At 36.2% G+C, this 26,454-nt stretch overlaps 1 pseudogene; it reads right to left on the bottom strand.

The window, feature by feature from the left end:
- Window positions 1-22,966, bottom strand: part of LOC101696555 (protein ITPRID2-like) — a 110,134-nt pseudogene extending 87,168 nt beyond the window's left edge.
- Window positions 22,967-26,454: the final 3,488 nt, after the last annotated feature.

Here is a 26,454-nt window from a genome sequence, read left to right on the forward strand (position 1 = left end):
ATGTTCCTTTCATTTTTTCCTTTGCTTACCTGAATCACTTTTAATATTATTACTTTTAAGCTTTATTAATTTTTAGACATTTAGTTTACTCTATTATTGCTGAGCTCTCTATTGTTAATGGTGTTATAGTTTCATATAGTAGATATTTGCTGTATGTCAATATTTGGTTTGTTTTTGTATCTATATTATTGTTAAAGATTTATTTCCTACTGTTACGGATGGTACAGTTGTAGCTTTTATTATTTCTTATGGTGTCTCAATATCCAGTTTGTCTTTGACATTATTTTTATTGCCAATTTCTTTGTTATTGTCAGTAATGAAATAGTTGTTGCTTTTCATTGTTTTTTACTGTGTAACAATATCTGGATTGTATTTGTGCCATCACCATTACTGCAGTTCATTATCTCTCTGTGTCCACCCTTAAAAGGGGGTGGACTCTAAATGACACTCAAATAATATGCCTAGTAGGTTGAAGAGGGGTATAAACACCAAAAAAACCCCAAACATAAGGACACATCACAGAGTAACAGATTCAAACTGAAGAGATCACCACAATAGCAATAAAGTTTTTATACTAGCCAATCTTCAGCCTGAAGCTTGAAAACAACAGAAATATGAGAAATCAAGGTAATAAAATATCTCCCTGAATCCTTTACTCCCTAAAAGCAGATCTCCTGGACACTAAAGTAGAGAAAGTTATAGGCAAATAACTCAAAAAAATGGCCAAAAGTTTAAAGAGATGAGAGAAAATACACATAGGAAAATTCATCAAATATTCAGGGAGTTTAAAAAGGATTTTATTAAATAAATAAAGAATTTTTAAACTAAAATATTTGACACATTTAAAGAAAAAAAAACAATAAACTATTGAGTTAAATGATTATACTAGTTACAAATGGTTGGTTTGGCAAAACATTTGAAATTATGAAAAGAAAGCAACCAGAAATACAATATACAAAAATGCAAAAGAAAGCATGGGTGAGAGATTTGACCAATACAAGAACAGACTATCAGAAACTGAAGACAAAGTGTAGGTAGTAGGTGATAAACTCAATGAAGAGAAGACACTGTAAAAGCTGGATCAAACAATTATTAAATGACTCAAAAAACCTCCCAAATCAGAATTATTAAAATAAAATAAAAATAAGAAGACTATGAAAATGTGTAAAAAAGTTATTCATGGAACTCAGGAGAGGGAACTGTCCAAAACTAGGGAAAACAAATCAATACTGTAGCACAAAAGGCTTATAGAAGCCCACACAGCCATAAATCTGAATAGGACATTTTCTTAATACGTAGTGATCAAAGTCTCAGATATTCAGAAGAGAACACTAAAAGCTGTTAAAGCAAAACAGCAAATTAGCTATGAAGGAAAGCTCATCAGAATTATTGTGGATTGCATAGCACAAACCTTAAAAACCAGAAGCAGTTGGGGCAAAGTTTTTCAAGCTCAAAAAGAAAACAACTGTCAACCCAGACTTCTGAGTCTTACAAGATTAGCCTTTAAAATTGATGGAGAAATAAAGACTTTCCATGACAAAGAAATCCTAAAGAGATACCTGACTTCTAAACCAGCAATGCAGAAAACACTCAAGGGAATCCCTCAGAGACAGGGACGATACCAGCACCAAAGAGTCCAAAGGAAAGTTTCTCACTAGGAGAATAGTTTGGAAAAAAAAAAGCAAAAGCAAATACACAACACACACACACACACACACACACACACACAAAGCCAAAAGAATCAGCACTGGAATAATAGTGCAATGATAGAATACAGTAAACACATTACAGTAATAAGTCTCACTGTCAGTCATCTTAACTCCCCAATCAAAAGATATAGACTGGCAAATTAGATCAGAAAACAAAATGCAACTATACATTGCCTATGGTAGACAAACCCTATCCAAAAGGCAGCTCATAGAATAAATGTAAAAGAATGCAAAACGGATCAAAAGAGGAAAGATGAGTACTACACACTAATAAAGAGAACAACTGGAATCACCCTGCTGCAGACAGGCAGGTCTGCCCACACCCTACCAAGGTCCTGAGTCATGTGGAACACATAGAATCAGCCCACTGCAGACAGGCAGCCACCTGGTTCCACACTACAAAGACAAGGACACCAGACCACCAGACCACGGTACTGAGTCCGCTGCTCCCAGCCCAGAGGTAGGGGTTTCTGAGCCGCCGTCCCACTGCTCCTGGTCCAGAGGAAGGGGGTTCCTGGTCACCATCCCTCCAGCTGCTCCCAGCCCACAGGAAAGGGCTTTGGGGTCACCATCCCTACTGCTGCTCCTGGCCCCTGTCCCACCTCACCCAGCTCAGAGGAGGTAATCTGTGCAGGTGCTAACAGCCCCCCACCCCAGTCCAAATGAGAAAACACATAAACAGGTCTCAAAACCAGACTTCCAGATCACCTACAGCAACCCCAAAGGGAAATGAGATGGAACACTCTGATACTCAACCACCTGGATCCACTGAACTGGCAACAAAAGGGGATCTGGAAAAAATGAAATCAGAAATAATTTCTCAGATAACAGCAGAAATTGTGCCCCTAGTGCAAGACATGATTAATAAATCTAGAGAGGAGCTCAGGAACATGATGGGATCCCAACATAGAAAACAAATGGAATCCATAAAAGAGATGCAAACAGATTTCCAGGACATGAAAAACTCCGTTGAAAGTCTACACAGCAGGATGAGCCAGTGTGAGGACAGAGTTTCAGATATAGAAGAAAAGGTTGCAATTAGTGACTAGGAAAAGAAAAATTGCTTCAAAATTATAAGGGACCATGAGAAATCAATCCAGCAGCTGCTAGATGATGCAAAGAAGAATAACATAAGACTGATTGAGCTCAATGAAGAAACAGGAGAGAGTGGAGATGACATAAAAAATCTTTTCACAGAAATAGTGGCAGGAAACTTCCCAAGCAGGGGGAAAGAGCTTGACATACAGATGAGTGAGGCATATAGGACTCCAAATAGCCTTGATCAAAAAAACTACACATAGTCATATAATTGTTAAGATTCCAGAAACACAACAGAAGAACAAAGTTCTACAAGCAGTTAGAGAAAAGAAACAAATCACATACAAAGGAAAGCCCATCAGAATCACAGCAGACTTCTCAACACAAACCATCAAGGCAAGAAGCTTGGAGTGACATATTCCAAGCCCTAAAAGAAAACAGCCTCCAACCCGGATTGATGTACCCTGCAAAACTATCTTTCAAAATGGATGGAGAAATAAGATACTTTCATGACAAAGAGCACCTTGGGAATTTCGTGAATATGAAACCAACACTCCAAAGAATTTTATACAATATCCTAGGAACAGACATTGAGGATCACAACCCCAGGAAGCAAAGCACAATGAAGCCATCCGGCATGACAAGAAATTAAATGTAAAGGGGGAGAACCCAACAAAAAGAAAAAGTCACGGCAATCACAAGTCAATACGTTTCAGTTATAACCATCAATGTTAATGGTCTCAATTCACCAATCAAAAGAAATAGACTGGCAGAATGGGTCAAGAAGCAAAATCCAACAATATGTTGCATACAAGAAACACACTTCATTCAAAAGGAAACTCATAGACTGAAAGTTAAAGGGTGGAAAACAATACTCCATGTGACAGAAACCCGAAAAAAAGCAGGAGTAGTTATCCTCTTTGCATATCAAGTAGATTTCAAACCAACACTGATTAAGAGAGATGAAGAAGGACACTACATCCTTGTAAAGGGAAGAATCCAAGAGGAAGAGATGACAATCATAAATATCTATGCACCAAACACTAGTGTGCCCAACTATATAAAACAAATACTAACGGACATGAAAAGTCATATATGCACTGATACAATTGTAGTGGGGGACCTCAACATCCCACTGTCACAAATAGATAGATCAACTAGACTAAAAATAAGTAATGAAATACTAGAACTCAATCGAACTCTTGAACAAATGAACTTAACAGATGTTTACAGACTCTTCCACCCCACAAAATCAGAATACACATTCTTCTCAGCTGCACATGGGTCATTCTCAAAAATAGAACACATACTCACACATAGAACATGTTTAAGTAAGTGCAAAGGAATTGAAGTTATCCCCTGTATATGATCAGACCATAGTGTGATGAAATTGGAAATCCATAGCAAAATAAACTCAAAAAATTTTGCAAACACGTGGAAATTAAACAACACACTTCTGAATAACCAATGGGTCACAGAGGAAATTAAAGAAGAAATCAGATAGTTCCTTCAATTAAATGACAATGACAATATAACATATCAGAATCTATGGGACACAATGAAAGCAGTCTTACAAGGGAAATTCATAGCAGTGAATACGCATATTAGGAAAACAGAATGAGCCCAATTAAACAACCTGATGCTGAACCTCAAGCTTCTTGAAAAAGAAGAGCAGAACAACCCCAGGGCTCATACAAAGGAGGAAATTATAAAGATGAGAGGAGAAATCAATGCAATGGAGACTAAGAGAATCATACAAAAATATCAATGCAGCCAAGAGTTGCTTCTTCAAAAGAATCAACAAAATTGACAAACCCTTAGCCAACCTTGTCAGAAAAAGGAAAGAAAAGGCCCAAATCCATGCAATTAGGAATGAAAAGGGTGAAATTACAACAGACCCAGCAGAAATACAGAGGATCATCAATACCTACTTCCAGAACCTATACGCCAATAAGATGGACAACACAGAAAAAATGGACAGATTCCTAGATACATATGAATTACCAAAGTTGAACGAAGAAAACCTAAAAATTCTGAACAACCCAATATCAACCAATGAAATTGAAAATGTAATTAAAAACTTATCAACTAAGAAAAGCCCAGGCCCTGATGGTTTCACTGCTGATTTCTACAAGACATTTAGAAAGGAACTGCTGCCACTACTGTTTAAACTCTTCAATGAAATTAAAAGGGAAGCAATACTCCCAAATTCATTCCTGGAAGCAAGCATCACCTTGATCCCCAAAGCAGAGAAAGACCCAACTGAAAAAGAGAACTATAGGCCAATCTCACTAATGAACATAGATGCAAAAATCCTTAATAAGATAATGGCAAACAGAATTCAGAAGATCATCAAGAAGATCATACACCCTGATCAAGTGGGATTCATCCCAGGGATGCAGGGATGGTTCAATATATATAAATCAATCAATGTAATACACTATATCAATAGAGCCAAGGACAAAAACCATATGATTATCTCCATAGATGCAGAAAAAGCATTTGACAAAATCCAACATGCATTTATGATAAAAAAAAAAACCCCTACAAAAAATTGGAACAAATGGTCTCTACCTCAAACTGATAGAAGCCATCTATGAAAAACCAACAGCCAATATCATACTAAATGGTCAAAAACTGAAATCCTTCACACTAAAATCAGGAACAAGACAAGGATGTCCACTATCACTACTTTGGTTCAATATAGTTCTGGAAACATTAGCCACAGCAATTAGACAAGAGAAAGAAATAAAAGGAATAAAGATAGGTAATGAAAAAGTCAAATTGTCATTATTTGCAGATGACATGATACTCTATATAGAAGACCCCAAGAACTCCACCAAAAGTCTTCTAGACTTAATAACCAAATTCAGTCAAGTAGCTGGTTACAAGGTCAACACACAAAAATCAATAGCTTTCCTCTACACAAATGACAGACTCGCTGAGAGAGAAATAGGGCAAATAATTCCTTTCACAATAGCATCCAAAAAACTGAAATACCTAGGAATCAACCTAACTAAAGAAATCAAAGACCTCTTCTCTGAAAACTATGGCATTCTGAAAAGAGAGATTGAAGATGCTATCAGAAAATGGACAGACATCCCCTGCTCCTGGGTAGGAAGGATTAATATAGTGAAAATGGCTATACTTCCAAAATTGCTGTATAGATTTAATGCAATTCCAATTGAGATCCCAGCAGTATACTTCATGAACCTTGAGAAAACAATCCAAAAATTCATTTGGAACAAGAAGAGACCCAGAATAGCAAAAGCAATTCTAGGTAACAGAGACATGGCAGGGGGTATCACAATCCCCAACCTGCAACTCTACTACAAAGCTACTGTGATAAAAACAGTAACAGCATGGTACTGGCAAAGAAACAGACCTGAGGACCAGTGGAACAGATTAGAAGATGCAGAAACAATGCCAGACACACTCAGCCATCTCATCTTCGATAAAGGAGCCAAACACCCTCACTGGAGGAAAGATAGCCTCTTTAATCAATGGTGCTGGAAAAATTGGGCTTCAACTTGCCAAAGATTAAAACTAGATCTATATCTCTCACCATGCACTAAACTAAAATCAAAATGGATTAAAGATCTAAATATTAAAACAGAATCGCTGAATCAGCTGGAACAGAGGTTAGGTAGAACTCTTGAAGACATTGGTGTAGGAAGAGATTTTATGAGCAAAAATTCAGATGCCCATGAACTAGCACAAACAATAAACAAGTAGAGTCTCTTCTTATTGAAAAGCTTCTGCACAGCAATAGAAACCACCAACAGTGTGAGGAGACATCCCACAATGTGGGAAAAAAATTTCATCCGCTGTTCATTAGACAAAGGTCTACTATCTAGAATCTATAAAGAACTGAAAGAAATCACACCTCCCAAATTTAAAGACCCAATCCAAAAATGGGCATCTGAAATGAACAGACATTTCTCAGACAAAGAAGTAGAAATAGCAAATAAACATATGAAAAAATGTTCAACATCATTACAGAGATGCAAATGAAAACAACGCTGAGATTACACCTCACCCCAGAAAGAATGGCTGCTATCATGAAATCAAACAATAACAAATGCTGGTGGGGTTGTGGGGAAAGAGGAAACTTGCTCCACTGCCGGTGAGAGTGTAGACTGGTGCAACCACTGTGGAAATCAGTATGGAGATACCTCAAAGAAGTAGGACTGGAAGTCCCATTTGACCCTGCTATTCCACTGCTGGGGATCTTCCCCAAAGAATTAAAAGAATCATACCACAGTGATATATGTGCACCCATATTCATAGCAGTGCAATGTGTAATAGCTACAACTTGGAAACAGCCCAAATGCCCATCAACTGGAGTCTGAATAAAGAAAATGTGGTGGTTTTTTTGTATAAAATGGAGTACTACTCAGTCATAAAAAATGAGAAATTAGAGACATTTATAGCTAAATGGATGCACATTGAGCTGATACTCTTAAGTGAAATAAATAGGACACACATGTATAAATACCAAATAGATTTTCTGGTGTGAGAAACTGAAAGTGTAAATAAGGACTAAAACATATAATAGATAATGTGAAATAGGAAGAAAAGGGGCAAAGGGGAAGGAGAAGGGGGAGGGGGAGGGAAAGGAAAGAAGGGAATGGGATTAATATGAGAAAATGGAAAAATAGGAACAAAATCTTTGTAAATAGGGAGGAATGGAGGTGTTGAAGGGAGGGCTGGGCAAGGGTGAAACATAAGAACCAAGAGAGACTATGTAAAGGTGCAAATTTCCAATGATGAATGTCATTATATTGTATACCTAAAATGTACCACTGATTAGAATGAATAATTGATAATGCAAAATAGGAAGAAAAGGTCCAAAGGGGTAGGGGTAGTGGGAGGGGCAGGGGAAAGGAAAGAAGGGAAAGGAAAAATGATGAGAAATAGAAGAAATGGAAATAAAGTGTTTTAAATAGGGAAGGGTGGAGGGCGTGAAGGGAGGGCTAGTAATGGGGAAAAAATAACAACCAAGATGTATTATGTAAAGGTACAATTCCCAATGAGAAATGTAATTGTGTTGTATACCTACAATGTACCAATAAAAGAATTTAATAAAACAATAAATAAAAAAGAGAACAACTCAATAGGAAGTGATAACAATTGTAAATATCAATGCACTGAATGTTGGTACACCCAACTTCATAAAACAAAAACTACTGGACATAAAAGGACAGACACCAGTGAAATCATAGTAACAGACTTCAGTACTCTACACTCAGAATTAGACAAGTCAACCAGACAAAAAAGTTAACAAAGTAGTATCAGAGTTAAACCACACCAGTGAAAAAATGGACTTAAGTGATATCTACAGAGTGTTTCTTCCAACAACAACAGAATACACATTTTATCCATACCACATGGAACTTTTTCCCAAATAGACTGTAACTTATGCCATAAAGCATGCTTAAAATTACAAAATAAATAAAATAATTCCCTGCATAGTATTGTATACTAGTGAAATAATCAACAACAACAACAAAAATCACAAACACATTCATATTAAAAGTTAGGAAGTACACAAACATGTGGAAACTAAATAATACATTATGGAATGGATCACAGAAGAAATCAGAGAATAAAATTTTAAAGTTCTCAGAATCAATAACAGTGGAAGACATCACACCAAAACCTACATGACACAATGAAACCATTTGTAAGGGGGAAGTTTATAGTTATGCATTAAAAAAACTGAGCAATCACAACTAAATAACCTGATGATGCATCTCAAGGATCTAGAAAACCAAGAACAGGACAAATTCAAAATTCATAGAATGAAAGAAATTATAAAGATCAGAGTATAAATTAATGAAATTGAGACTAAAGAAATAATACAATGGATCAATAAATCAATGAGTTGATTCTTTAAAGGCTAAAAAAGATTGAGAAACCTTTATGCAAATTTACCAAAAAATGAAAAAACTTATTTCAATGTAATTAGAAATGAAGAAAGTGAAGTCAGAACTAACACTGATGTAATCTAGAGGATTATAAAAAACTACTTTGAAAACATATTCCAAGAAGTTGGAGAACCTAAAAGAAATAGAGAAATTCCTAAACACGTATGTTTCACCACATTCAAACCAGGACGATATAAAATCTCTAAATAGACCAATAACAGGCAACAAAATAGAGGCAAAAACAAAAGCTCTACAAAAACAAAAGGCCCAGGACCTCAAGGATTCACCACAGAATTCAAAAAGAACTTCAGGAAATATCTAACAGTAATACTCCTCAAACTCTTCAAAAAAATTCTAGAAGCTAACATTACTCTCATGTCAAAACTGATCAAATATTATCACAACAGCAACAACAACAAAACCACAGACCAATCTCCTTAATGAACACAGGCGCAAAAAGTTATTGGCAAACATAGATGGCAGGAGATCCTGACAAACATTAAAAATATCACACATCATGATCCATTAGGATTCATTCCTAGGATGCAAAGATGGTTCAGTATGTAAATCAGTAAGTACACTACATCACGTAAACAGAAACAAGGACAAAAATCACATGAGCATCTCAATATGCAGATGCAGATAAAATTCTTTCATAAAATCCAACACGCATTCATGATTTTAAAAAACTGACAAATTAGGTATAAAATCTCAAATTGATAAGGACTATATATGACAACCCAATTATTGCCAACATCAAATTAAATGGGGGAAAAAATGAAAGTTTTTTTCTAACAGGAATTAACCTAGCCAAGGAAGTGAAAAACTTCTATAATGAAAATTATAGTACTCTGAAAAAAGAGATCAAAAGGACACCAGAAAATGGAAAAATGTCCCCTATTCCTGAGTAAGTAGAACTAATACAGTCCAAATGGCCATATGACCAGAAATGATATGAAAATTTAAAGCAATCTCAATCAAAATACCAACAGGATTCTTCACAAAACTAGAAAAAGCAATCCTAAAATTCATATGGATCCAGAAGAGACATGCAACAGCAAAAGCAATCCTGTGCAACAAGAACAAAGCAGGAGCTATCACAATCCAGATTTCAAGTTATATTACAAAGCCACAGTGATTAAAAGAATAAATAAACTCAGCATGTTATAGTCACAAAAACAAATATGCAGAGCAATGGAACAGAAGGGTATGAAGAAACAAACTCAAGCTCGCTGAGCCATCTGATTGTTGACAAAAGAGGCCAAAATGTTCCACTGAAAAAATGATGGCCTCTTTATCAAATGGTGCAGGACAACTGTTTATCTGCATGCAAAAGAATGAATCTAGACTCATATCTCTAACTCCATACTAAAATAAAATAAAAATGGATCAAAGATCTAGATATTAAAATAGAAACACTTCATCTGCTGTAAGATAAAATAGAAAAAATAAGATAAAATATAAGGTCTCTTGAAGACAGAGACATAGGTGAAGACTTTCTGGACAGAGATTATGCAACAAATAACACCAAGAATCAACAAATGGAATTATACCAAATTTAAAGATTTCTGCCCCAAAAAGAAAACAATAGAGTGAAGAGACAACCTACAGATGGGAAAATTGTTTTGCTAGCTGCAACCCAGACATAGGACTAATAGCTAGACTACATAATTCAAAAAATTAAACCACCCCAAATAAAAGTCCCAATCAAAAAACAGGCAAGTGAAATAAACACTGAGAAGGAAACACTTCTCAGAGGAAGTACAAATGACCAATAAATACATGAAGAAATGGCCAATATCTTGGCCACTAGAAAAATGCAAATTAAAACAGTACTGAGATTCCATTTTACCACAGAAAGAATGACAATCATCAAGAAATCAAATAGTAACAAATGCCAGTGAGGATAGAAGGAAAAAAAAACCCTTCTATATTGTTGGTGAGGGTGTAAACTGACACTATGGAAATCAATAGAGATCTTTCAAAAAACTATATATAGAAATTCCACTGGATCCACTTATACCCATTCTAAGTATCTGCCCCACAGAATTAAAGCATCATATTACAGTAATATATGCATATCCATGTTTTTAACAGCATGATTTACAACAGCTAAACCTTGGGAATGGCCTTTATGTCCACCAACAAATGGATGGATAAAGAAAATGTAATATAGGCTGGGGATTTAGCTCAGTGGTTCTGCTGCCTGCCTTGCAAGAGGAAGGACCCGAGTTTGATCCCCGGTACCAAAAGAAAAGAAAAGAAAAGAAAATGTAGTATGTACAGCATATGCAGTGGAGTACAACTCAGCCATGAAAACGATCTAAGTTTGTGTGATTATGTCTACTTCATAGGATTGTTCTCTCCACCTAAATAATACAGCATTTGGTGAGTGGCTGAAAGTGCCTAATGTAGGGTCATTTACAAAGCAGGCATTTGGGTTCTTCAGTCTTTCAGCTGCAAATCGCGGAAACTTAAAAGAGCATGAGCTTCAAGCTACTGGAAAGCCCATGGCTTACCTGAAGGCACAGCTGGATGCAGGAGTCCAGATGATATTTTTCCATTTCCTGACTGCATTTGCTCTAAGATGGCTTCGTTCTTAAGAGCTTCCCTTACTGTGGAGTTCAGTTCTCATCAGTAGCTGAACCCTCTGGGCTTGGCAAATGCCACCTAAAAGTGAGGAGTGCAGTGGGAGGCAAACTCGTCTCTCCCATAATTCCCGCTTATATGTGAAGGCTGTTCCCATCAGATAAGAAGAGTATAAAGCCAGCTGATGTGGCTCGCTCTGCTTCTGGGTGGACAAGTGAGCATCCTTGACCACTCCTAGAACTGAGGACTGGTTACTCCTTCAGAACACAATGGACGAAGGGTGAAAAATGGAGGAACCTTCAAGGGAAAACTGAACTACTATAATCAGAAGAAAGAGAATGAGGGCTGGGTAGGACTCTGTAACAAGATGATTGCTGAAATCAAAGTGAAAGCTCTGAAGAGGTCAATAGAAACAACTCAGTGGTAAGTAGACACTAGGGCATTTGAGGTAGAATGCATAACAAATAACTGACACTGGGCGTTTGGATACAACCAATACAAGTGGTGCTTTGCTTTATGCACTTAATTTGTTTTATAATTTGGGGGAAGATGGCTGTGTTTGTGTTTGTGTGGGGAAGATGGCTGTGGTCATGTTTGCCACTCAATGCAGAACTTGGGAACAGAAGCAACATTTTGCTGAACACTTCTGTTTGCGAACTGAACTGTTTGCAAGCAGAAATGTTCATGAACTGAGGTATTACTGCATATGCAAGAGGTGAATAGACAGGCTGGAAGTGTTTGGGGAAATAATAACAAATTAGGTCGATTAATTGTAAAGCAAGAACTAATTAGTGCCCAGACATGAAAGTGAGGTCAAAGAATCCAGAATTAATGCACTGTGCTATACAGAAAATCTACATATTTTAGCAATGGATTAAGACAGAAGAGAGACAGGGTGAAAACTAAAATTATTTTTGAGGACTTCTCAATAACGAGAAGCCATTTAAGTTAAGCTTTTGCAAAGAGACAATGAATAAAGAACATTTAAAAGGTTGTAGGAAGGAAGAGGCAGGCCAAAGATTCAAGAGGGTGTGTCAACTGAAATACAGGAGAAGGCTCCATTTGTTGCTGAGATGTGTTTTCATTTGGTCCTGGAATCCACTCACCACAACAATGCCATCACTCTGCACAGAAATCTGTAAATCTGACAGTCCTCCCTAATCTGTTGACCATTTGTGATTCAAACAATCCACACAAGAGGGACTTCAGTTTACCTAAGCCTGAGATTGACATCTTCATCCCTCTTTATCCAGGTTCATTCTCTCCATCAACCTCCTGTCTACTTCTAGTTTTATTGTCACCACGTGAAAAAGCGAGAGATAAGTACAAAATAGTTGTACCCTTATAATACTCTCAGAATTTATGGTTATAAAATTATATTGAGATATTTCAATGACTATCCTATTTTTTTTAAGCGTCCAAATGTTTTAGGTAGCTATTTAGTTACAGAAATGTGTTTATTCTCTATTTGAGGCAACATAGGAATAGTAGGCTTTAAAAATATTATGCTGGGATTAACTTCAATGTTTTACCTAAATTCCAGAACGTGTTTTCCAAAAGTTATTCTGCAAAATACTACCTCCAAAAGATGTGAATAAATATTTTATGATCATAGAGCTTTGCAGTTGAATACTAGATTCATTCAAAGTTTAAAGTTTCACTAAAATTTGCAAAACTTTATATTCAGTATAAATATCCAAGTGAAGGTCATGGTTTGCAGTATTTCTCAGATTTATTTAATCCAAAAGTTCTTACTTTCACCCAGCATCTAATATGACTATTCCACAGAACACTCATTGGAAAACACTCTTCTAGAATATTGTCCCTTCTATGTATGACAACGAATATGAAAGCTACCTAGAATCCCAGCATTTAGAAATATTATTTAATCAAACACCTTTGGAGAATAAGACCAATATGAAAATCTCAGGCTAGTCTATGGCCTTAATTTTTGATGGTATAATAGTGGAATGGAGCTAAAATTTTGGTCTTTAAATGGAGCCATCCTCTGGATAATTAGATATATGGGGAATGTCTACAGCTTTGGTGTTTGGATCTGGTGGCATTCATTTTAAGATTGACTATGGCTGTAAGGCAGGCAAATTATAGTGAAGTCCAAAGTGCCAAAAAGAGTTACCAGTCCTTAGGATGGTGTCACAGGCTTGATAGGAATTGAATATACTGTAATCAATATTTGGACAAAGGAGTGATGATATTTATATGTACAAAATTATCATAAAATCATCTCAAAAGGAATTTTTGATGGAAAAAGGCAAAGTCATAAATCCCCACCCATTTTATTTTATTTTTTTTTTCATTTTTCATTTTTTTATTTTTGTATTAAATTCTTTTATTGGTACATTGTAGGTATACAACACAATTACATTTCTCATTGGGAATTGTACCTTTACATAATACATCTTGGTTGTTATTTTTTCCCCATTCCTAGCCCTCCCTTCACGCCCTCCACCCTTCCCTATTTACAAACACTTTATTTCCATTTTTCCCATTTCTCATCATTTTTCCTTTCCCTTCTTTCCTTTCCCCATTTTAAATTATTTTTCACCATTCCTTTCTATTTTATGTAGGTGTATTCATGGAATTGAATAAACTGTGGCCTGGAAACTGGATATAAATTTGTCTGCTTCAGACAATGCAATGAGATTCTCTTGACTCTTTCTCTCCCAAGACTCAGAAAATTGTTGTGATTGTTTTCAAAGAGAAAAAATGGACTTACACCAAGGATTAATTTGTAAGTCAACATACACAATAGTTGAAGAGTAGCTGTCTATTGTTTCTTCATTATTCTTTTTTTTAAAAAATCTTATTTTCCAAATTATAAGTTTTTCCACATGAAATGGCTACTATCAGAAGTCATTTCAGGTGGAAAAGCAGAAAACATCTCCTTGTATTCGCAGGAAATATAGTGACCTGTTTTGTTTGTGGTTTTATATCAGTTCAACCGAGAACATCCATTTGATCTTCTGGGAATGAAGTTATGTTTTTCTAAAAATAAGTTTCTTTTCAATGCCATTGTCTTCTTCAGAGTGTGATGAATTGAGGCTGGAGAAGGCAGGCACAAGTCTCAAAACAAAGCTACTGGGAGGAACCAGGCAAAAAAAGAAGAATTGGGTATGAGTGAGGACAAGAGTCAGGGTGATCCAGAAAACAGAAGTCAGATGGACACTTTCCAAAGTGTCTTATCGGATGTGAAGTATACATAAGATTTAGACTTTGTCCTTAGTATAAGCAAGGAAGTATATGAAGAATGAATTTTATCAGTTCCCTTACAAACACTAAAACATTCTATTCAGATTTTCTAGTGTTTCCACTGTTTGTATTTCCCAAATGAAAAGGCAGATCCCTGTCCCCAGCTTGCATCCTGGACCTTGGGAGACCCTTGAGAAGCACGAGTAAGAACTGACTACTTCCCATGTACATGTATGTATATATGTATAGACAGCTAGAGACCACATCATGTTTACTGGACATCAGTACACATAGAAAATGGGAATCTGTGGCAAGAACAAAGAAAATGTAAGATAAGATGATTTTTAAAAGCATATTTCCATCCCAAGAAGTAAGGAAACTTTTTGAGAATTGATGAGAGCATGCCAGAAGGACATAAGAAGTAGCTTGAAGTCAAATCTGGAGATTTTTTGAGCCTTTTAAAGAATACTGACAGAAATTGATTGTAACATGTTGAATAAAAATGAACTCATACATTGATACTGGTACAAACCCATATATGCATACTTTCATAAAGGAGGAAGAGATATTTGTTTGTTTTGTTTTGTTTTGTTTTGGTTTTGGTACCAGGGATCAAACTCTCAGGTCCTTACGCTTGTGAGGCAGGCAGTGGAACCACTGAGCTAAATCCCCAGCCCAGGAAGAGATATTTGTAAAACTAACTTGTTAATTAATTTATTTTCCAGTAGAAAAATTTTACTTAAAATGTGGAAATCATGAAAGAGTTAGAAATTTACTATTTTACCATAATAATTGAGTCAGGCAAAAACCAGCAATGGGGGTTAAACTCATTCTTGTAGACAGGATATTTATATAATGCAAAGTATTTTCTCATAGATTACTTTGTAATTACAAATGAAGAGTAAGGGAGTAACTTCACAGTGGAGAAATCTGGCAGGCTATGCATATTAAGCAGAGTGAGTGAATGTAACCAAACCAATTAATAGCCCAAACTGACATGATGTTCCTCTAATGTGCTGTGTAGAGACAGACACAGCAATGCCGCATCTCTGCTAAAAGTCTACGGCCTCAATGAAGGCGTGAGCAAAGGACAAGAAGACTGACATTAGTGGAATTCCCAGCACAACCCGTCTAGTCCCTCAGTATTGCCAGTACCAAGGGGAAAAAAGGTTGAAAACCAACTGAACAATTACAGGACACTAAAGAGACACTACAGCTAAAGGAACTACACGACCCTGAATTGCATGCAAGAAATGGAAAAATATTCCATATAAAGGACATTATTGGGATATTATCCTAAATTAACTTAAACATTTGAATATGGAGGTGTAGTTAGGGAATAGAATTGAAACAATATTAAAGTGTAATTAGGTAATACAATTACAACAATATTAAAGTTACTGAATTTGATAAATGACTGGGGTTTATGTTAGCAAATGTTATCTTACCCACAGATATAATTGATATAAGATGATTTTTTCTTTTGGAAAAATTGTGAATTATTCTCAAATAGTTCATATGAAAGAGAGACAGAGAAGTGGTAAATGTTAGTAATTCATGAAACTAGATAAATAGTATGCAGTATTTGTTGAACTAGTTGTCTTTAAAATAAAACTGAGAAAAAAAACTGAGGAACCGAATACTCAGAGGCACATTATGGCCTTAAGTGGTTTATTATAAATGGAAAAGAATTAGAAATGAATAAACAGTCTAAAGAAAACAAAAAAGAATGAAAATAATAGCAAATTATAAAAAGTAATACATAATGTATAAAGTTAAGAGATGCTTTTATAAAACCACCTAAAATTTCTTTTGTAAAGAAGAAGAGTAATTGAGAAATTAAAGCAACATAATTAGAAGTAAAATTACATATTTGTGAGCTTATAAAAATTATAAAAACTATACAATTCTGTACAAATGAATTTGAACTATCCTAGAATAATACAAATCACCTTAATGCACACAGATAATATTAAACTCAATTCTAGATACTTAAAAAATGTTTTCCATCAGTTACTAGTCATGGAATTTTTATGTTTGAACTTTTTTTTTTTGAAACAAGGACTTGTTAAGTTGTCCAGGATGGCCTCAAACTTGAAATCTTCCTGGCTTCAGATGCACACACACACACACAGACAAAATTCTCGAGACCCATATGAGTTTAACTTCTTGTCTCAGTATCTCATATCCAAGAACATTGACCCCTGTTATATATTCCCTCCCAGATACTTACAGCAAAAGACTTTTCATGACTGACTTAAGTTAAACATAATCCCTATATAAAACCTGACAAAAATAAGAACAGTACAGACCTATTTCAGCTGTAAGTACAGATGATGGAAAAATCCTAGTAAAACCCTGGAAAATTGTATTTGGGTGTATATATTTCAAGGTAATAGACCATGACCAGAGAGGACTACTTTAGAGAACCAGCTATAGTTTAGCAATAAAAATGAGTGAGTTTAACTCCATGTAAATTACACCTCAATAATGATATTATTTCAAAAAATATGACATAATCTAGTATTTCCAAATATATAAATTAATATCAGATATGTGTATATACATATATAGGAACAAATAGACTATAAGGAAATATAGCAAGAGGTTTGGTAATATATGTATAGATAATGTTTATTTTCCTCTGTGCTTTATTTATGGATTTCAAATTATCTACCAACACTATAAGACAATACCATAATACCATGAATAAAAACGTGTGTACCACTATTCAGGTCCTCAATATAAATGCTAACTAAACAAACAAATCCATATTTATAAAAGAAATCCCATGATTTTTAGTAATTTTGTTCTGAGGGCATTTCTTTGTAAATTATCCAAAACCCAGGAAACAAGCCATAAAATGAAGTAGTGATCTCAAAACTCTTCCTCCAGTCTTGACTTACACATGGTTTTATTTTTGTTATTTTGGTCCTTCACACCTCTTCCAGTGGTAGTTGATTACAAATTGATTTAAAGAGAAAAACAACATTCGTGATTTTTCCCAATTATTTTTATACTGGATAAATTAATAATTTAAGTCTGATATTTCAAATTAAACTTTCTGCCTTTTACAAAAATACATTTTAATGAGTTTTTGTCGACATTACTCAACCTGAACAAGTCTTACAAGATTTGACAGTTTGAATTTTATAGTCTTATTTTGTAACAAAATTGGCACCCTCTTCATTTAAATGTATGGACCTCATACCAGGTATCAATTCTATGACTAATTAATGTGGAAAATGATTTTGTGCTTCTTGAGACATTTCCTCCATTTAAACTTATAGACTTGATACAATGTATCCATTTTGATGACTGATTAACATAGAAAAATGATTTCATTCTCCTGAAAACCCATGTTTTACTGGCTGAGTAAGTGTTATTAATACACTGCTACAGAAATCTCTTCAGAAGCACACATAAGTGTATGTTCGAAGCATCCATGGGTCTTTCCTCCTTTATGAATAATAATAAAAAGGTAAAGTTTAATACTACGAAATTATTTGTAAAATACTTTTGCTTCATGGATATGAAGAACAAATGTGTTCAGAAATTTACTGAATTGGCATTAATTAGTATTCCAGTTTCATTCCTAATGTGCTGCTGCTCTTTTGTTGGAGAATAAATGAAGACAAGAGAAACTGATCTTCTCAGACTGAAGAATGTGCCGACAGTCTAATTAATGTGCTGGGTCATTTCTTCAGCTTTCAGATATTTCATGCCGATTGGCAAAGCCCTGGGGCTGCATGATCTGCCGGAGCACTGAGCTTAGAGGGTAGGGGCCACCCAGGCAAAGAGGCCAGGGTGGTGATTGGAAGCCCAAGATCTCGGTGGGGAACCCTAGCTTCTAGGTGTTCAGCTCACATCTAAGGCAGAGTCAGCCCAGCAAAGTGACCAGGACAACAAAGGACAGCCTTTTGTTTTCTTTCTTTCGTGTGTGTGTGTGTTGTATGGTATATGTGTGTGTTGGTGGAGATTAAATCCAGGATATTCATATTGAACTACATTCCCTTCCCTTTTTAATGTTTATTTAAAGGCTGAGTCTTTCTAAGTTACTAAATTGCCCAAGGTAGCTAGGACTTGCGATCTTCCTGTCTCAGCCTCCCAGAGTGCTGGAATTGCAGACATGCACTACACCCAGCTGTGAAGGTGGCCTTTCTTAAGGCAAATGAGAACCACTGTTGATACTTCATGGTGAAAACAGGGGAATCTGGTTAATACCTTTTGAAAAGGAAAAGAGGGAAAGAATTGATTCAACTCATCTCACACATAATTATATATTATCCCTAGGAAACAGAGAACAGCCAGTTGGCAGCCCCTCCACTGTCCCTCTTTTAGTCACCCACTGCTTGACATTGGTTGAATCAACTCCCAGTCCTTCAGTATATATGGCAAGTGCACAAACCTGATTCTAGGTTATCTCCTATTTCTTTCCGTTTTCTCCATTTCCTCCTCCTCCTTCTCTTCCTCCATCACACTTAATAGGATTCACATAAGTCAGCAAATAGGAGTCTTCCTTTGACTCTGCTTAATGTGTTGGTTTTCTTCCTGCAATGATATTTAACTAAGAATTAACTCATGCCAAGCACTGGAGTCATGAGAACAAACACACAAGGCCTCTGCTTTCCTAGGACCTCCAGTGTATATGGTCAGCACATTAGTAAGCTCTACCAAAAAAATCACAAACTAAGTGCAAAGATGAAAGCACAAAGGGTGTCCTGCCAGAGGGTCAGAGGTGGGGCTTGAGGTGAAATTGCCTTTCCGAAGGGATGAGCTTGTAACTGGACACAGGATGAGCAGGAGCTCCCCAAAAACAGAGTCAGTGGGGGGCCACCTTGAAGAAGGGTCCATGGGAGCAGCAGTGTGGCAGCAGAGGAGTGTGGTGTGCTTATAGAAGGACAGAGGGCAAGTGAGTTTCTTTAGCAAGATGCAGAGGGCCGCAAGGTAAGGTGACAAAGGAGTACCACAATTTATTTATAAAGCCACACAGCACCTTGCCAGCACTCCAGTAACCATTCATCTCCTCCTTCATGCTCCCCCCAGTGAGTAAGTGGTATTTTGACTTTTATAGGAAAATTTTTCTTGCTGTTCTTTATACTTTTCCCACCTAAGCATAAACTGCTAAATATTATAGCTTAGCTTTCCAGGCAGTTAAACTTTATGAGTTTTATAAACGAAATAATTCTTAAAGGCATTTTGTGTCTAGTTTCTTTTACTAAATATGACTGATATAAGTTCAATATCATTTTAGAAATTCATCCATCATTTTAGCTATGTTGTTTCATGTATCTTGGATTTGTTCAGTTTTCTTGGTTCATGGTATTCCATTGTGTGTCCACCTCTCAATTTAGTGTCAGTATCCGTTGCTCTGCTGATGTATATTGGGTTGCTATTGATGTAAACTGCTGATGTGAACATCCTTGTGTATGTCTCAGAGCATGTATTCACTAATTCTTGTGGGTGTGATGCTGGGAATACAACTGCATCTCTTTAGTTTTTGTAGGCAAAGTCTCTTCTTTTCAAAGTAGCTTTACCAATTTGCTCTGTGTAAGAGGATTCACTGCTCCATAGCCTTACCACTCCTTTGTCTGAAATTCTTTTTAATTTTAGTTCTTATAGTGGCTAATTTTTATTGTCAATAGTTATTATGGATATTGTGCTATAGAACAGGGTAAATTGGTTTACAAGGCAGGTTCTGAAGATGCAACTAACAAGACTTGTCAATAGATGAATGCAAGAAATTAAGACAAGGGAAATAATAATTACTTACACATTTCTAGCTTTAATAACTGAATGATGAGTATACCATTTTCTGAGATGAAGAAGGCTAGAAATAGAATGTTGGAATTTTCAGGACCATGGGTTTATTTGCTCTTGTCATTTATGAGATATGAGAAGTTAGATAGTCCTCCAGTGCCAAATGGGTATTTTAATATATGAGCCCAGATCTCTGAGGAAAGGTCATCAACACTTGTGTGCTTTTACTATTTGGAGAATGATATCATTTTGATAGAAATCTAGATAAACAAGAAAGTCTATCACTTAGCCTTGATAATTGTGGGGGACTTCACCAGAGGAATTAAAGGTCATGAAAGGGCCTATGGGGCAAAGTGCATAGGCCTGGAATGTGTGGTTATAGATTAGAGAGGCATGCTAGCTTCAGCCATTGTCCTTTCTCCTACCCCGTAATACACTTAGATTAACCTAAAACATGTCACATACTGGACCTCCTTGTTCTTTGTTCCTTGACACCCAAGCTGTTTTTCTTCCTGTATTTCCTTGCAATAAAAGCCAGAGAGTTCTTGGTTTGAGGCTGCACCCTTGAGAAGCCTTCCTACTAGGTGCTATCATCCAGAGATTCCCTCTGGCCCTCTCGGTGTTTGGACCAAGTCTCATCTCTGAGTAATCTTTTCATCCTCCATGCTGCCACAGTCCCACACTGCCAAAGAGAATATCTGAGAATATCAGGAAAAAAAGAAAAGCCAGAAAGAAGTAGTTAGGGGGAAAGGGAAGAAAAATAAGGAAATAGTATTTGAAAAATTAATGAACAAGTAATTGATTCAAAAAGATTTGTAATCTGTAAGCTAAACAAAATACTATTACTGTTCAGTGAATTAATCCACCCAGAGATTAGTGATTTAGAGAAGGGTAGTTGTAGTGGGATAGGAAGAAAAGAAGCAGAATTGTGATGAACTGAAAAGGGATTTTAGAAAATGGAGACAGTATGTGGAAACAGAGGACTAGGGAAATGAGTCAGAAAGAGGGAGAATGGTCAAGGCAAGTTACTATAAAGATGAAAAGTCCAGGAAAATTTTATGCTATGATATAATTATCTTAGAATGAGAGATAATTTGAAGGTGTGGGAAGACAAAAGGAATAAAGAAACAAGCAAAATCATGATGAAAGCTAAGGGGCTGTAGGTCTAGAGCAGAGCTGGCTTTGAGAGAATTAAGGTGAAAATCACAGTTTGTAATGTGGCCATGGGAGGAGGGAGATGTGGTGGAGTGTGCAGGAGGATGTTCCTGAGGCCTTCATTTTTTGAATGAGGTCTGAGCCAGTTCTTCAGGTGGCAGAGGAGAGGTAGTAACTAAAGAATCCAGAAAATGAAAAAATAAAACAAAACAAAAATCTTACCCTTACTGAGAAAGCACAGTAAAATTGAAAGCTGCAACCATGTGGATTAAATTGAGTATGAATTAACATAGAGGCCAATCACCAAGGTTGACCTCCAACGATGTTCCACTGTTAAGGTCTTTGCAGGAGTGTGGTTAGCTAAGCTAGTTGCAGAAACAGAATAGCTGACACACAGCAGGTAAAACAAATAGGGATTCTTTTTCTTTCTCATAATTGGAAGTTTAGAGATAAGAGCCTGCTGGTATTGATTCAGCTGCTAAGTAGTACCACTGGGATGCAGACTTTTTGTATCCCTTTCTGCTGCCGTCCTTAGTATATTGGTCTTTATCTTCATTATATCTGTCTTTGTCGCAAGAATAAAGAAAGTACTTCACCAGCTTTGGTAATTTTATTTCAAGACAATAAAGGATTTACAAGAAAAACACCAACAGACTTCTACTTTGATCTTATTTGCTAGTTCTGTGGTGCACAGCCAACCCTAGCTGCAAGGGAGCCAGAAAACAGGAGATCTGAAGGTGTATTCCTCCCCTCAACAAAACTGTGTTTCAGTTAGTGAAGAATGAGCAAATGAACGTGTATTTAAATAAAAAGCTGTGCCCGCCACACAAGAAGATGGTGAATATTTGAGTCTCACCACACTAGAGATCATTAGGTTAATTTAATAGAGGTACAGCAGAGAAAGGATTAATGATCTCTGCAAGAAAGCCATTATCTGCACTAAAGGAATAAAATTGGCCACTACAGAGAGAACAGAAAAAAATACTTTGGGGTTTGGGAGCAATTTGCAAAGAAATGTTTAAAGCCAATTTTTAGCTAATGCCTCTACTTTGGACAAAAATATACTAACTTGCATATATAATTTCTTGCATTTGCTTGTTTTTACACAACCATAAATCTTCCAGAAGATATCTTCATCTAAAATAAAATAATGACCAATTCATCCAATTACAGAAGACTTTTAAATGCATTTATTTTGAAAGATTAAACAATGAGCCATCATGCTATGATTTCTTTTAATTAATTAGAAGGAAATAATGTACTTATCTCTCCAAATTACCACTTTTCTTCCATCACCCGGACTGTTTTTATTAACTGTGCTTTGTATACTAAACCACAGAGAAGTTCTTAACTCTATCTCCACTAAACTGACACTGCCTGTAGGGAAGTAAAAAGTTTAATTTAAAAAGAAGAGCATTTGTTTGTCTTTACTAAATCACCAAATTGTTTGGAACCATTCAAAGCAGCACAGACTCTCTTACCTGTGCAAGTCCCTGTGATGGGGTTATTCAAGCAAATGCCAGCAACCTCTTCACCATCCCATGGATCTTCTTCTGTTTGGCTTGTTATTATCATTGTTCCATGTGTAATTTGCTACCCAAATGGTTTCAACAACAGAAACTCACATAAAAGTTGTGGCTTTTCACAATTTTGATTGTAGTCAATGTAGACTCAGTCAGATACATGCGATAAGTGGTAAAGAAATCTCAAGTTTTAGGTAAAGAGTGGTAGTTTGTTATCCATAGCACCCATATTACAAAGAGTTGCTCCCACTATTTGGCAAGTATACACCCATCATGCCACAATCTGGCCCTATAAATGGTAGAATAGTAATAGTGCTAAAGATGGCAGCTAACATGTATGGAGCGCTTGCCCTATACCAGGTTCTCTATTGGGAGTATTGTGCTCTTCTCACAACAGTCTCAGCTGTTCATATGTGAATCATCCCTATTGTACAGAGGAAGCTGAGGCTGGTAGAGATTAGCTTTCCTAAAATGACAAAACTAAAATGAATGAAATCAGGATTAAATCAATACATCAGGTTTCAGGGCTTATTATTTCAATTACAAGTTTCTCCATCACTTCTCAATATATAAGCAAGAGTAAAATGATAGATGATAGATAGGTAGGTAGATAGATAGATAGATAGATAGATAGATAAATAGATAGATAGATAGATAGATAGACAGACTCTGCTCTAATCCTCAAGTCTCAGTTGCCTACCAGGGCAGAATTACCAAACTCCTGGCTTACTCAGCTGTCTACCCTAATGAAATCAGACAGGGACTGTCAGATGCTTGTTTCTTTGCAACCTTATAAATAAATTCTCAGAAGAAATAATTTCAAGGGAGAAAAAAAGAAAAACAAAAGCTTGCTGAAACTTAGACCTATATTGATTTATCAGCTTCACATACATAGCATGGCATCACAGAACTAACTTGATTCCAAGAGGCAAATATTAGCATTCCAAGCTATCTGTCACTGTTTGATGACCATGTGCTTTTCTAATTTTTCTAACATCATTTATTCATATATCTATGGATTCTAGACATCATTTCTCTCTGAGGGAAAAGAAACAAAAATAACATGATACAGATCCCATATATTCATAAAGTAGCAAGAACCACTGGTAAATCTGAACATTGCTTTATAATACTGGGTTGAATGGCCAAACACAAAGGCAGGCATATTTTTGAATAGTTCTTCAGTCTTTTAGCCATTTATTTCTCAATTGAATATGCCATTTACATTTAGACTAGCTGCCCATTTTCATTCTCCTGCAAAAGCTGTTAGGAAACAGTTCATATCGTGCAGTAACTTTGACTTTTCCTGAAGATCAATCTTTACTTGTTAGGGTAGAAACTTGACAAAACCTACTGCATTTTACGCTGTAAGTATCCATGTCCTTGGGGTAAACATACACAAGTTCAAATTTCTTTATTTCTTGTTATTTATCTTAAATAATGGCAGGGTGATATACTCAAAAAACCCCACCATAAATAGTGAGTTTTTCAGAAAAATAATAATCGACTCACGACCTAGTTCTCCAATTGACATTCAGATCTGAACAACCAAATCACATCTGTGAAATCTCTAAAACCAGGAAACAAAAGACTTTTCATTAAGAAAAGCACCCTCTCTTTGCTAACTGCCAAAAACATCAGTGAATCTATCACTGGGTAAGAAATCAAGTATGCAGATTCATACACTCCAAACAGAGGACCACACAATGGGTGTGAAAACAACGTTAATGAAATTGAGTTATGGATGTAAAAACAAAGAAATGTTTTTGGGTTTGAAGATTCTAAAGTTTTGTGGAAAAGTGGTAGGCCTAGTGCCCTGACTCATCCCCAGATCTCCTATTATTGGAAGTGTAGTCTGCTCTCCTGCAATATTTGCTTCTGGGAGGTGCACGGCTCACAGAGAATAGTAGTAAATACAGGCATGATATCACCCTAGTGGCCACACCTGGGTGTGACTTACACAAACACAACTGCACAGAGCAAGACACAGCACAGGAACACAAGTTGCCCTTTGATTTCAAGTTCTCTATACTTAATTAACTTGGGGTCTGTCTTGGAAATGATTCTAACATAGTCTTCGTAGGTCTATGCACTTCCGTGTATGTTAATAGTGCAACCCTCTGTAAAAAGTCCCCTCTACCCAGTATAAAGACATAAACATCTGTGTTTACTGTAGTTTTTTAAATTAAAAAATAGCATTTTTATTGTGCTAGCATTTGTTTTAGGATTATTGTTGTTTTGTCACCCTGATTATATAGTTGCGTAGTTTGAGTAGTTTGCCTAACTTTATATTCCCCATAAGCCTCTATTTTACAAAATAATTCTGCAAGTTTTTTAGAAATATATATAAATATTTATATAGAGAGAAATATATATATATAGAAACAATATGTATTGCATATAGATCATGTGAAGACTCTTATGAGACATTTGCCTTCAACTCAGGAATGTTAGTACCTTTCATAAAGAATTAGTTTGTCTTCATGTGAGTCCAGCTCCCTATTACAGTTCTGGTGAGGAAGTTAAGGCTCATTCTATCAAGTATGTGGGATTTGAAAATATGATTTTGCAACAAACATATTACTTGCTTCCTTGATTTCTTATGTGTTCATGATAGGTGTTGATATTTCACCTTTCATTCCTATTTCTTGAATAATGCTGATACTCTATATGTATCCTTCTCATCTGCCATTAACATTGTATAGAGAAAAAAGAAAAGCTTCACACATACTCACAAATATGCATATAAATAGCACATACACACATGAATAGGTCTCCTACCTATTCAAAAGTCATTTCAATGAAAGTTGATTGTAAGGAGCAGGTAGAAGGAGCTCAAAATAAATCATCTGTAACTAAGTAGAAAAGACCAGTTGATCACCTGCCTCTTTACAACTTTTACACTGGTTGTTGTGGAGTTGTGAAAAGACTGCTTTTATTGCCCCGCCAGGATACCATTTGTCACATTGGAATAAAACCAACATTTCATACAAGGCATCCTAGAATCATTAAGAAGTTAGTGCATTCTCTCAAAGTCCCTAACTTACCCCCAGCGAGCATTAACAGACCGAGAGAATCTGAGTCAGCAAGTCATAAACTTTGTGTGTACCCAAATGAGAGGGAAGGATTGGAGGCAGAGTGTTCTAGCTATAAAAAGGAAGATATTGCCAAGACATAAGATAAAAGAGCTTAAAGAACTTCTAAAATCTGAGTTACACAAAAGTCCAAAGTGAGAAAGAGGCAAGGAAAGATTGGGCCACTTTGATTGGCATGGAATGAGAATATAGATTTTATTTACGTCATTCATTCATTGAACACGTATTTGTTACTTACTGGAAGGATAATGATGTGTGTGCACTCCTTTGTTGGTGCCTCATCTAGGTCCCCTTTGCCAGAAGTTGCCCCACCCCCACCAGTGTGGGGAGTGTTGCCTGCCAATAACTCAAGCTTCACCTACTTGAGAATTGCCTTCAGCTCTTGGGAGCCACCTCTTTCCTCAGTGACTGGCCCATAGTGGATGTAGGTTCATGGACTTCAAAA

This window comes from Heterocephalus glaber, unplaced genomic scaffold (assembly GCF_053883595.1).
Source record: "Heterocephalus glaber isolate CG9 unplaced genomic scaffold, H.glaber_assembly_v1.0 deba00001673, whole genome shotgun sequence".
NCBI classification, from domain to species: domain Eukaryota; kingdom Metazoa; phylum Chordata; class Mammalia; order Rodentia; family Bathyergidae; genus Heterocephalus; species Heterocephalus glaber.